Genomic DNA, 11,819 nt, shown 5'->3' on the forward strand with positions numbered 1-11,819 from the left:
GCTGAACTGCACATAGCCGCAAAGTTCAAGGCCGCATCCGTCCCGTTCCGCAGCGCGTCGGTTCGAATGGCTGTCGAAGGTGAACTGTAGGCCCACCCTACCGATGAACAGCAAAAGCCTCACTATGGCAAAGGGGAAGCCTCAAGCAAGGGAAACCGCTGACCTGGAAGAACAGCAAAAACAGCGTGAACGGCATCGTCGTTGCCGTGCCGGTTCCACGCCCTAACGACGCACTGCAGACGCCTCCCTTATGTAGCTCGGTGATAAGCTCGCAGCACTGCCACTGTTCGTAGACTGGTACGGGACATTGACCAAACTCAGCTGAACTGCACATAGCCGCAAAGTTCAAGGCCGCATCCGTCCCGTTCCGCAGCGCGTCGGTTCGAATGGCTGTCGAAGGTGAACTGTAGGCCCACCCTACCGATGAACAGCAAAAGCCTCACTATGGCAAAGGGGAAGCCTCAAGCAAGGGAAACCGCTGACCTGGAAGAACAGCAAAAACAGCGTGAACGGCATCGTCGTTGCCGTGCCGGTTCCACGCCCTAACGACGCACTGCAGACGCCTCCCTTATGTAGCTCGGTGATAAGCTCGCAGCACTGCCACTGTTCGTAGACTGGTACGGGACATTGACCAAACTCAGCTGAACTGCACATAGCCGCAAAGTTCAAGGCCGCATCCGTCCCGTTCCGCAGCGCGTCGGTTCGAATGGCTGTCGAAGGTGAACTGTAGGCCCACCCTACCGATGAACAGCAAAAGCCTCACTATGGCAAAGGGGAAGCCTCAAGCAAGGGAAACCGCTGACCTGGAAGAACAGCAAAAACAGCGTGAACGGCATCGTCGTTGCCGTGCCGGTTCCACGCCCTAACGACGCACTGCAGACGCCTCCCTTATGTAGCTCGGTGATAAGCTCGCAGCACTGCCACTGTTCGTAGACTGGTACGGGACATTGACCAAACTCAGCTGAACTGCACATAGCCGCAAAGTTCAAGGCCGCATCCGTCCCGTTCCGCAGCGCGTCGGTTCGAATGGCTGTCGAAGGTGAACTGTAGGCCCACCCTACCGATGAACAGCAAAAGCCTCACTATGGCAAAGGGGAAGCCTCAAGCAAGGGAAACCGCTGACCTGGAAGAACAGCAAAAACAGCGTGAACGGCATCGTCGTTGCCGTGCCGGTTCCACGCCCTAACGACGCACTGCAGACGCCTCCCTTATGTAGCTCGGTGATAAGCTCGCAGCACTGCCACTGTTCGTAGACTGGTACGGGACATTGACCAAACTCAGCTGAACTGCACATAGCCGCAAAGTTCAAGGCCGCATCCGTCCCGTTCCGCAGCGCGTCGGTTCGAATGGCTGTCGAAGGTGAACTGTAGGCCCACCCTACCGATGAACAGCAAAAGCCTCACTATGGCAAAGGGGAAGCCTCAAGCAAGGGAAACCGCTGACCTGGAAGAACAGCAAAAACAGCGTGAACGGCATCGTCGTTGCCGTGCCGGTTCCACGCCCTAACGACGCACTGCAGACGCCTCCCTTATGTAGCTCGGTGATAAGCTCGCAGCACTGCCACTGTTCGTAGACTGGTACGGGACATTGACCAAACTCAGCTGAACTGCACATAGCCGCAAAGTTCAAGGCCGCATCCGTCCCGTTCCGCAGCGCGTCGGTTCGAATGGCTGTCGAAGGTGAACTGTAGGCCCACCCTACCGATGAACAGCAAAAGCCTCACTATGGCAAAGGGGAAGCCTCAAGCAAGGGAAACCGCTGACCTGGAAGAACAGCAAAAACAGCGTGAACGGCATCGTCGTTGCCGTGCCGGTTCCACGCCCTAACGACGCACTGCAGACGCCTCCCTTATGTAGCTCGGTGATAAGCTCGCAGCACTGCCACTGTTCGTAGACTGGTACGGGACATTGACCAAACTCAGCTGAACTGCACATAGCCGCAAAGTTCAAGGCCGCATCCGTCCCGTTCCGCAGCGCGTCGGTTCGAATGGCTGTCGAAGGTGAACTGTAGGCCCACCCTACCGATGAACAGCAAAAGCCTCACTATGGCAAAGGGGAAGCCTCAAGCAAGGGAAACCGCTGACCTGGAAGAACAGCAAAAACAGCGTGAACGGCATCGTCGTTGCCGTGCCGGTTCCACGCCCTAACGACGCACTGCAGACGCCTCCCTTATGTAGCTCGGTGATAAGCTCGCAGCACTGCCACTGTTCGTAGACTGGTACGGGACATTGACCAAACTCAGCTGAACTGCACATAGCCGCAAAGTTCAAGGCCGCATCCGTCCCGTTCCGCAGCGCGTCGGTTCGAATGGCTGTCGAAGGTGAACTGTAGGCCCACCCTACCGATGAACAGCAAAAGCCTCACTATGGCAAAGGGGAAGCCTCAAGCAAGGGAAACCGCTGACCTGGAAGAACAGCAAAAACAGCGTGAACGGCATCGTCGTTGCCGTGCCGGTTCCACGCCCTAACGACGCACTGCAGACGCCTCCCTTATGTAGCTCGGTGATAAGCTCGCAGCACTGCCACTGTTCGTAGACTGGTACGGGACATTGACCAAACTCAGCTGAACTGCACATAGCCGCAAAGTTCAAGGCCGCATCCGTCCCGTTCCGCAGCGCGTCGGTTCGAATGGCTGTCGAAGGTGAACTGTAGGCCCACCCTACCGATGAACAGCAAAAGCCTCACTATGGCAAAGGGGAAGCCTCAAGCAAGGGAAACCGCTGACCTGGAAGAACAGCAAAAACAGCGTGAACGGCATCGTCGTTGCCGTGCCGGTTCCACGCCCTAACGACGCACTGCAGACGCCTCCCTTATGTAGCTCGGTGATAAGCTCGCAGCACTGCCACTGTTCGTAGACTGGTACGGGACATTGACCAAACTCAGCTGAACTGCACATAGCCGCAAAGTTCAAGGCCGCATCCGTCCCGTTCCGCAGCGCGTCGGTTCGAATGGCTGTCGAAGGTGAACTGTAGGCCCACCCTACCGATGAACAGCAAAAGCCTCACTATGGCAAAGGGGAAGCCTCAAGCAAGGGAAACCGCTGACCTGGAAGAACAGCAAAAACAGCGTGAACGGCATCGTCGTTGCCGTGCCGGTTCCACGCCCTAACGACGCACTGCAGACGCCTCCCTTATGTAGCTCGGTGATAAGCTCGCAGCACTGCCACTGTTCGTAGACTGGTACGGGACATTGACCAAACTCAGCTGAACTGCACATAGCCGCAAAGTTCAAGGCCGCATCCGTCCCGTTCCGCAGCGCGTCGGTTCGAATGGCTGTCGAAGGTGAACTGTAGGCCCACCCTACCGATGAACAGCAAAAGCCTCACTATGGCAAAGGGGAAGCCTCAAGCAAGGGAAACCGCTGACCTGGAAGAACAGCAAAAACAGCGTGAACGGCATCGTCGTTGCCGTGCCGGTTCCACGCCCTAACGACGCACTGCAGACGCCTCCCTTATGTAGCTCGGTGATAAGCTCGCAGCACTGCCACTGTTCGTAGACTGGTACGGGACATTGACCAAACTCAGCTGAACTGCACATAGCCGCAAAGTTCAAGGCCGCATCCGTCCCGTTCCGCAGCGCGTCGGTTCGAATGGCTGTCGAAGGTGAACTGTAGGCCCACCCTACCGATGAACAGCAAAAGCCTCACTATGGCAAAGGGGAAGCCTCAAGCAAGGGAAACCGCTGACCTGGAAGAACAGCAAAAACAGCGTGAACGGCATCGTCGTTGCCGTGCCGGTTCCACGCCCTAACGACGCACTGCAGACGCCTCCCTTATGTAGCTCGGTGATAAGCTCGCAGCACTGCCACTGTTCGTAGACTGGTACGGGACATTGACCAAACTCAGCTGAACTGCACATAGCCGCAAAGTTCAAGGCCGCATCCGTCCCGTTCCGCAGCGCGTCGGTTCGAATGGCTGCCGAAGGTGAACTGTAGGCCCACCCTACCGATGAACAGCAAAAGCCTCACTATGGCAAAGGGGAAGCCTCAAGCAAGGGAAACCGCTGACCTGGAAGAACAGCAAAAACAGCGTGAACGGCATCGTCGTTGCCGTGCCGGTTCCACGCCCTAACGACGCACTGCAGACGCCTCCCTTATGTAGCTCGGTGATAAGCTCGCAGCACTGCCACTGTTCGTAGACTGGTACGGGACATTGACCAAACTCAGCTGAACTGCACATAGCCGCAAAGTTCAAGGCCGCATCCGTCCCGTTCCGCAGCGCGTCGGTTCGAATGGCTGTCGAAGGTGAACTGTAGGCCCACCCTACCGATGAACAGCAAAAGCCTCACTATGGCAAAGGGGAAGCCTCAAGCAAGGGAAACCGCTGACCTGGAAGAACAGCAAAAACAGCGTGAACGGCATCGTCGTTGCCGTGCCGGTTCCACGCCCTAACGACGCACTGCAGACGCCTCCCTTATGTAGCTCGGTGATAAGCTCGCAGCACTGCCACTGTTCGTAGACTGGTACGGGACATTGACCAAACTCAGCTGAACTGCACATAGCCGCAAAGTTCAAGGCCGCATCCGTCCCGTTCCGCAGCGCGTCGGTTCGAATGGCTGTCGAAGGTGAACTGTAGGCCCACCCTACCGATGAACAGCAAAAGCCTCACTATGGCAAAGGGGAAGCCTCAAGCAAGGGAAACCGCTGACCTGGAAGAACAGCAAAAACAGCGTGAACGGCATCGTCGTTGCCGTGCCGGTTCCACGCCCTAACGACGCACTGCAGACGCCTCCCTTATGTAGCTCGGTGATAAGCTCGCAGCACTGCCACTGTTCGTAGACTGGTACGGGACATTGACCAAACTCAGCTGAACTGCACATAGCCGCAAAGTTCAAGGCCGCATCCGTCCCGTTCCGCAGCGCGTCGGTTCGAATGGCTGTCGAAGGTGAACTGTAGGCCCACCCTACCGATGAACAGCAAAAGCCTCACTATGGCAAAGGGGAAGCCTCAAGCAAGGGAAACCGCTGACCTGGAAGAACAGCAAAAACAGCGTGAACGGCATCGTCGTTGCCGTGCCGGTTCCACGCCCTAACGACGCACTGCAGACGCCTCCCTTATGTAGCTCGGTGATAAGCTCGCAGCACTGCCACTGTTCGTAGACTGGTACGGGACATTGACCAAACTCAGCTGAACTGCACATAGCCGCAAAGTTCAAGGCCGCATCCGTCCCGTTCCGCAGCGCGTCGGTTCGAATGGCTGTCGAAGGTGAACTGTAGGCCCACCCTACCGATGAACAGCAAAAGCCTCACTATGGCAAAGGGGAAGCCTCAAGCAAGGGAAACCGCTGACCTGGAAGAACAGCAAAAACAGCGTGAACGGCATCGTCGTTGCCGTGCCGGTTCCACGCCCTAACGACGCACTGCAGACGCCTCCCTTATGTAGCTCGGTGATAAGCTCGCAGCACTGCCACTGTTCGTAGACTGGTACGGGACATTGACCAAACTCAGCTGAACTGCACATAGCCGCAAAGTTCAAGGCCGCATCCGTCCCGTTCCGCAGCGCGTCGGTTCGAATGGCTGCCGAAGGTGAACTGTAGGCCCACCCCACCGATGAACAGCAAAAGCCTCACTATGGCAAAGGGGAAGCCTCAAGCAAGGGAAACCGCTGACCTGGAAGAACAGCCGCGATTGCCGGCTCACCCTTGTACGCCTTCACTCGCACACACAGCGCACTGCGCGCGACGACGATTTTATCGCCGTTGGATTTTCACGGAACCTCACGGCGATGGCGACAGCGACGACGATGGCGACGACGCTGACGGCAGAAATGCGCTTGAAGTGTCCATATAATTGCTATCGCAATAAAAAAAAGTACAAATTGCGTTGAAATATAGGCCAATTTAGGTCCAGATAAAGCGTAATAAACGAAGCCACAAGGACGTCTGAAGCCCCAAGCACGAAGATTAGACAAATCCATGTACTGCCCATCATTGCCTTTGTTGCTGAACGATCGCAGCGCCAGAGTTCATTGTGGTATCTGCAGGAAACTCTACGGTCAAACCCCGCAATTAAATTCTTCCAACCAGCAATGTGTGATCTGTCGCCTCTTGGATCATTTCATTTAAGCTTGCGCAAGAAAAAAAGCAGAACAAACAAACCAACAATGAATCGATCAAGTGAGCAATCGAATAAGCAAGGAAAACAGGGGCTTCCACAGCTTCGGCGCGCTGTAGCATTGCCCACGTCGTGCCCAATGAGTTGCTACTGTACGGCGGGAAGGAATCACGTCGCCAAGCTTATCGCAGGTGGAGAAAACAGCTCGCAAGCGCACGCTTAGTGGGTTGGGGCAAAGGACCACAAAAATAAATAAATAATAAAGAAGAGCGTCAAAATAACCTCCGTGGCATAGAAACCCAAGGTGACAAGCCGCAATCTTATCGGCTTGTTTTTTCAGACTCCGGCCGAACGCGTCGTGCGAGTCCTTCCTCCCTTGCCTGTGGGAACAACGAGGGCAGGATCGTCCCGGCGGCGGCGTATCAGAGCGTGCGTTGCCGGCTGGCCAGCGTGGATGCTGCGCCCTGGCCGCTTCTTCCGCCCGCACCACCAGCTACAGACCGGTGCACGAAACTGGGCCGCCGCCATACGGTCCGCCGTGCGCGGACCTTCCGCCACCGAACACAGCCGCCAGGGGGGCGCACGTTCGCGAGCGTCGGATGATCCGCGGCCGATTACATGAAGCATTTTCACCCGCGGGTAAGTTTACCCACGGGTGGAGAAGCTGCTAAGTGTCTTTCAGACAAATGGGTTCGGTGCCGCTTTCAGCACCGGAATGAAGTGCCTCCTTTATTGTTCCTTTCGTTTTGCGACATCTCGGCTATGTAGTCCTAATCACTGCCAAGTGCGGTTTGAATGTACTGCTTGGTAGAAGACTCGGTGTGCTCGTTAGCTCACCCATATGAGTGTGCCGATGAGATGGCTGAAGGGAAGAGCTTGCGACGCTTGGGCGCACCGTATGAAACAGAGTTCTGTTTCAGCTGTGGAGACAGTAAATACAGCTGATCAAGGCAATTGATTAATTTCGCGAGAATATAGTGAACGAAAAGTAGAATCATTTGCGTTTATTTCGATGAGGAGCGATGTATCGATGATACAACCTAACATAAAAAAAATTAAGCAGACTCAACTCCAGTTGACATCTATACGTAATGCGAAGTATTCACGGTTTGATAGAGAATGATTCTCACGAATCATGTAACTGTCCTTGCAGAGAACGGTTAATGCTTTTGCGACGTGTTGCGAACTGATGTGGATTACAGCGCATGGTGTGGTTTCTTGTTGTTGTGATGCCCAGTGACCCAAGTTGGTGTCAAGGAGGTTCATTGAAGCGCGGCACATACCAATTGGCACGTACCTAAGGGAACGGTCAACAGTACGCAGTAACCCAAGATGGCGTCAAAGAGGTCCACTGTAGAGCGGCACATATACCCAGTGGCACATACTTAGTGCCCATCGGGATCGGCCCACGAAAACGACCAGATAGTCGTTACAGAAAACTCGGTTCAACTCGCCAAGAATGCTTCGCATTAAAAAGTGTGCATCGTAAAGCTGCTCGAAACGAATAAATCATGCTTGCGGACGCCCACGTTCCGACACAATAAAACTGCGACTTGGGCGAGTTGGTATAATGCTTCATCTTGAAATAAAACAGGGCGCAAAAAACGAAGACGGATAAAACAAGAAACACACACCATGTATGCGTCTCTCGTTCTATCCGTCCTCGTTCCTGTGCGCTGTTTTGTTTCAAGATTTCCGACACAATAATCAATACGCTGTAGCGCACCATAGAAGCAACCAGTTGCCCAGCGGCGGATATGGGAAAAGCGCTAACCCAAGCGTCTAGCCTAGTTGAACGCGGGAACGGAAAATGTTCTTTTTCGGTCCGTAGACTTGTTTTCTCCAGATCGCGGAGGGAAATGCTTTTTTTTTCTCATTTTGTCTCCGGTTTGTTATCGTGATTTACACTGCCACGATATCTTCATGGCGTGTAAAAATTGCAGCCCGCGCGGGTGCATTTTCATTCGGCTTCAGTTTACATTCGGCGGCCGCGACCACGAGTCAAACCTGCAATCACGCGTGACCCGGAGCAGAACGCCGCAGCGGCGGCCGCTCACAATATATATTGTGTTGCGTAATAAAAGAAAACATGGACGCGATTCACCGTCAAACGAGCCTTTCGAAGTTACTATTAAAAATTAAAAACAAAAACGACAACATAAACATAATTGCTTCAATACGCAAAAGAGAAAGAAAAACGAATGAGAAAAAAAAAAGAAAAACGGAATCACACCGTCAGCCATCACCGGTAATCAAACATATTGTGCTATAGCTGGAACGAAAGTTTTGCATCAGCGGGTCGGGTCGGCTCGTACTCGGTATCTCTCTGGCTCAGCGACTGAACCAGCTAAATATACTTATTGCTGCCAGCATGCACTCAAAGAGCTTTGGATGCTTTCAAAATGCAAAAACATGCGCTGGAGGACGAAATAACATCGACGGAGAAGAAAGGCCGCATGAAGCGATAACGAAAGGAGAAAGCGGGCCTGCTAGACGTAGAAAAAAAAAAATAAAGACTGTCCCATCGGGAAGACGGGGTTCAGCATACATGTCTGATGATGATGAAATGAGACATGCTCACCTCTACCCCCACGATCGAAACGGGTGTCCATTTTCTTTTGGATGACAAGAGACGTTGATCTAGTGCGATTGGCGATGGCTGAGCACAGCTCTCTCGCTATGGCTGCGACAACCACACCTCCTGCCCCGGGATCGGCTGAAGGTTAGCAGATGGACCGCAAACACTGATACACAGTGTTACGGATCCTGTGCTATCTACAAAATAGGTGCGCGCCTTGGATCCATGGCTCACTTTCAAATCCGTAAAATGCGCAAGGCAAGTAAATTATTAGGAATTCTTGGAAACCTTTTTTTTTTTTTTGCAATTTACACCCCCTTATCTTGTCCGCATGTCCAGTTAGCGCGGATGCGCTAAGGTACGGGTAGTTTCATTGTTAAAGAGAACGCATATTTGCAGATCATGAGCACATATTCTTCAGTGGTAAGTCCGGAAACGTCGAACTTTTCGCCATGTGCCACGCAGAAGATATATAGAGCTGGCTATTGCAAGTATATCTGCATAATGCATCGACAGCACTTCATCAGCCGCCAGCAGCTGCAGCACGTCGATGCCTTCATGTTCTGTTTAACAATGGACGCAGCTCCCCACTGCAGTTGTTATTAAAATGGAAAATTTTTGGTCTGAGCGCCCTGTATATGTCCGGAACGCGGTGAGAAATTGAGCTTCCGACTTTTCTCGCCTGATTCACCCATCGGCTTCGTCGTCTTGAAGCTCGAGCACATTCCTTGCTAAAAACACTGTCTCTATTTTTACTCTATCGCGAACTTGACTGATTCTCTCTTTTCATTGCCTATGGTCATGTCACTCTTTCAGTGACTGGTCATACCGCTCGTATAACACTAGTGTCCGACTTTTCATCTGCGCAAAATTTCCTCAATCACGCTGATTTAGAACTAGTACGGTAACGTTCGACGCGATTTGGCTTGGGTGACGTCACTCCGGAGTTGGCACGAAGGTGTATGCGAAGAGGGAGGATAAAAACTGTTACGTCCGTGATGCGGTCGTCTCTCATGCGCCCTTGTCTTTTCTTTCTTCTAGCAGGCATCCGAAAGGTTGATAAAATTAATTCAGCGTAATTTCGGCGAGCGAGTCAAGAGAGAAAGAAAGCGAAACCCTGCCCCTCCCTCCCGCACCTCTCAGACCGAAGTGTTTTTTTTTTTTTCTTTTTTCTGCCGTTTTCTTTTTTTCTTGTTCCCGTCGCGGCTGCCCTTTACGCTCCCAAAGTGAGACACACTACCCACTCTCCATAAATAGACGAAGGAAAGATAATGCAAAGACGACCAAGTCGAGCCCCAAAAAAACGCGCGTCATTTGCGTATTCAAGCCACTCGCGTTTCTCTTCTTCCAAACCGATAGGATCTCGGCCTCCCAATTAGGCCTAGTTGGGCGCGCGGCAGCAGTGGCGCTCCGCGCCGCCGGTTTGCGGCGACGCGCAAAATAGCAAGGCAGAAACAAAGGGACCCTCGAAATAGAGACGGCACCACCGGCGCGCCCCCTCCCGGCGGCCCAGAAAGGAAAGAGGAGAGCCCACCGGCTTTCACTTCCTTTCTTTTATTTATTTCCACAAGATTACCTGTCGCCCGGTAGCCGCAGAAAATGCACGAGGCAGGAAGCAATTCGTCGCCGATATCGGCGCAACCCGCCGCGCCATCGTCGGCACGCGCGCTCTGCTCGCAATGGCCGCGTTGTTGGCAAATTCCCTCCCCACCTCTCTTCTCTGCACGCCTCCTTACGCCGTGTTACCCGCGTCGTAGACTCGGAACGGTTACTATAGTAACTGAAGGGGTGTGTGCCCGTGCTGAAAAAAAAAAAAAAAAAACGAAGATTCACCGATGCACATCGCAAACGAGGGTGCACGCGTCAGCATTCGGTTGCCAAAATTATTACTAATGCGGTGCGAGAGGCGCTGTGGGAAGCAAAGGACGCGCCATGAAGAGACACATTTAGGATCTGCCAGTCGTCTCTGCCTGTTTTTAAGAGGACGTCGGTAGTGACTGCGCTGGGCTGTGCCGACTGTGTACCACCCTTCAAACTTTTTTCATTTTTCAATATTTTTTTTTACCTAGAGCAGATAAAAAAGTATTGTCTGCGCACATAGCACTAGTCTGTCTTTTCAGGTGGATTTCCGGAGGAAAAGTCGCATTGTCCAGATGGATAATTAAAAGATTCCCTAATTAACTTTTTCATTACCCACTTCTCAGCGCATGTTGAATTTGCGAAATTGAAGCCGGACAGTATAGTGAAGTCATGTCTGCTTAGCAGAAATCCTGAGGACAGCAACACTATCGAAATATCTACCCCCAAAATAGGCTAAACAAATTGCGAAACTGCCAACTGGAGCGCCAATCTGTTTCGTAGCGCACTTTAAAGGCGGATATCCCGAAATGGGAGCTATAGTCCTAGGATTTCAGCCGAACAGATGTGACGTCACTATGCTCGGCTTCATTTTCGCCATGTCAAGATGTGCCCTAATGTTGATAACGAACAGGTTATTAGCAAACCCTTTTAATTAGGTACCTGGACATAACCATTTATCTTCCAAGTATATGTATGCCTCTTCGGACAATCAGCCCGGATTGCGCTATATTCTCCATGCGATAAAAAGATGAGGAAGTTTTACAAATAGCATCCCCAAACGGATTTGCACACCCTGAAACACAAACTCATTTGTACGCCTTTGGCGTTCTTTTGTTCAGTCTGCGCGTGACTTGGTACGCCTGGCTGATAGCGAAAACTATATTCGTCGAACAAGCGCGCACACAACACACACACCACACACACCCACACACACACACACACACACACACACCACACACACGCACAAACACACACGCCCCCCCCCACACACACGCACACACACACACACACACACACACACACACACAGCACGCACAAAAACACACGCCCCCCCCACCACACACGCGCACACACACACGCACAAACACCACACCCCCCCACACACAGGCTCGCGCGCACACACATTCTTCACTACAGTGTTTTAGCTGTGCGCTTTTGCGCTGCACACAGCTCACACACTAACATTCTATACACACACACCACACACGGTGAGCTACACACACCCACACACACACACCACCGACACACAAATGCACAGGCACGCGCTGCGCACGCACTCTTACACACCGGCATATGCTAAGCAAATGCCACACAGCCGCACACGCAGGCGCGCG

The sequence above is a fragment of the Dermacentor silvarum genome, chromosome 1 (assembly GCF_013339745.2).
Source record: "Dermacentor silvarum isolate Dsil-2018 chromosome 1, BIME_Dsil_1.4, whole genome shotgun sequence".
In the NCBI taxonomy this organism is placed as follows: Eukaryota; Metazoa; Arthropoda; class Arachnida; order Ixodida; family Ixodidae; genus Dermacentor; species Dermacentor silvarum.